Source organism: Aethalodelphis obliquidens, unplaced genomic scaffold, assembly GCF_003676395.1.
Source record: "Aethalodelphis obliquidens isolate GAN/ISIS:26980383/991018 unplaced genomic scaffold, ASM367639v1 scaffold2, whole genome shotgun sequence".
NCBI classification, from domain to species: domain Eukaryota; kingdom Metazoa; phylum Chordata; class Mammalia; order Artiodactyla; family Delphinidae; genus Aethalodelphis; species Aethalodelphis obliquidens.
In genome coordinates this window covers 27,722,793-27,725,222 of record NW_020837946.1, presented here as the reverse complement: position 1 = coordinate 27,725,222, position 2,430 = coordinate 27,722,793, and positions in this window count along the sequence as shown.

Below are 2,430 nucleotides of genomic sequence, written 5' to 3'. Positions count from 1 at the left end.
GTTATAGCCAGCTGTAGCCATTTAATCCATGGTATTGGCTAGTCCAATCAGTTGTTTTCCGTGTAAATCTCACTACCTACTGAATTAGTAAGATTTTCATCACTTGAATTATTCTTATTGAGGAAATACAGCTTTAGATTTGTAGGGGCAATTTAAGTATTGGGAAGAAGTTGAAAGGTTTTTCAAATTCCAATATTCTGTGTCATTTCTAGAGAAGAATCATAGTTCTTATAAATTCTGGACAGAAGACAACTCTGAGAAAGCCAGTAGATTTTGGAAAGACAAAAATAGAGTTAAAAGGACAGAGGAGGTCACCTGTCCAGTCAATACTTGGTCAGGATTGAATTCTGGTCACGAGTGAACTAACAATGGAACCAAATTATTCTCATATCTTATGCCATCAGCTAGATAAGATTTTTTTCAAGATTTAATTTTGTAAAGAGTAGTTTTAGGTATACAACAAACTTGAGAAAAAGGTATGGAGATTTCTCTTATACCTCCTGTCCCACACATGCATGGCTTCAATTTTGTGTTCCAGATTTTGGCCATTCTAGAGGTATGCAGTGGCATCTCTTTGTTCCTTTAATTTGCATTTCCTTAATGATGCTGTGGAGCACCTTCTCATTTGCTTATTTGCCATTGTGAGGTAACTGTCAAGGTCTTTGGCCCATTTTTAAATTGGGTTGTTTGTTCTTTATTGCTGAGTTTTAAGACTTCTTTGTATATTTTGGATAACAGTCCTGCATCAAATGTGTCTTTTGAAATATTTTTTCCCTCTTCTAATTCTCTTGATATTGTCTTTTGCAGCGCAGAGTTTTTAAATTTTAATAAAGTCCAGCTTACCCATTATTTCTTTCATGGATGTTTGGTGTTGTATCTAAAAAGATATCACCATACCCAAGGTCATCAGGTTTTCTCCTATGTTGTCTTCTAGGAGTTCTATAGTTTTGCATTTTACATTTAGGACTGTAATCCATTTTGAGTTAATTTTTGTAAAGGGTATAAAGCCTGTGTCTAGATTCATTTTTTTTCTGCGTGTGGATGTCTCATTGTTTCAGCATCATTTGTTGAAGACACTGTCTCTGCTCTATTGTATTGCCTTTACTCCTTTGTCAAAGATCAGTTGACTGTATTTATGTGGGTCTGTTTCTGGGCTCTCTATTCTGTTCCGTTGATATATTTGTCTGTTCTTTCACCATTACCACACTGTCTTGATTACTATAGCTTTTTAGTAAGTTTTAAAATCAGATAGCATCAGTCCTCCAGCTTTTATCCTCCTTCAATATTGTGTAGGCTATTCTGGGTCTTTTGCCTTCCATATAAACTTTGGTAGGTGAGCTCGCGAGGCCACAGGAGTAGCAGTTAGATGGCATGGTAGTGTTTGGTTATGACTACGGCATAACCTGCCAACCCCAAATGCAATGACTTAAAGTAACTATAACCATTCATTAGCTCAGAAATCTGTAACTTGGGCAGGGCTCATCTCTGCTCCCCACAGCATTAGCTGAGGAACCTCAACTTGGGCTAGAGGATCCATTTCTGACATGGCTCACTCATATGGCTGCCTTGGCATTGGCTCTTGCCTGGAATATCAGTTAGGGTTGAGAGCTAAGATCCTTAGTTGTCTCCATGTGAGTTTCTCTGTGGGCTTCTTGGACTTCCACAGAGCATGGAGGCTAAATTCCAAGAGTGAAATTGAGTCCTTAGAAGTGGAAGCTGCCAGTTTCTTAAAGCTAAGGTTTACTTCCACTGTATTTTATAGGTTGAGCAGTCACAGAATCAAGGGGAGGAGACAGAGACTATCCCTCACTTCCCGCAAGAAGGGAAGCGTTTCAAAGAATTTTGGGGACAAGTTTTAAAACCTCTATAGATAGAGAATATAAAGAGGGAACAGAGGGCAGAAGTCTTGGAGGGAAGGTTGAGCTGAGCCATTAGTTAGCTTTTGGGAAAGACATTCTCATCTAATTATTCAAGAAATGAAAGAAAAATATTGGGTATTTAACAAGCCAGGGCAAATGTAGATTTAACAGAGAGGAAGTGGTATTTGTCTGTCTCTTTCTGACTTACTTTGCTTAGTATGATAATCTCTAGGTTCACGCATGTTGCTGGAAAGGGCATTATTTCATTCTTTTTGATGGCTGAGTAATATTCCACTACATATATGTACCACATCTTTTTTTTCTTTTTTACAGTACGCAGGCCTCTCACTGCTGTGGCCTCTCCTGTTGCGGAGCACAGGCTCCGGACATGCAGGCTCAGCGGCCATGGCTCACCGGCCCAGCTGCTCTGCGGCATGTGGGATCTTCCCAGACTGGGGCACGAACCCGTGTCCCCTGCATTGGCAGGCGGACTCTCAACCACTGTGACACCAGGGAAGCCCGTACCACATCTTCTTTATCCACTCATCTGTCAATGGACATTTAGGTTGTT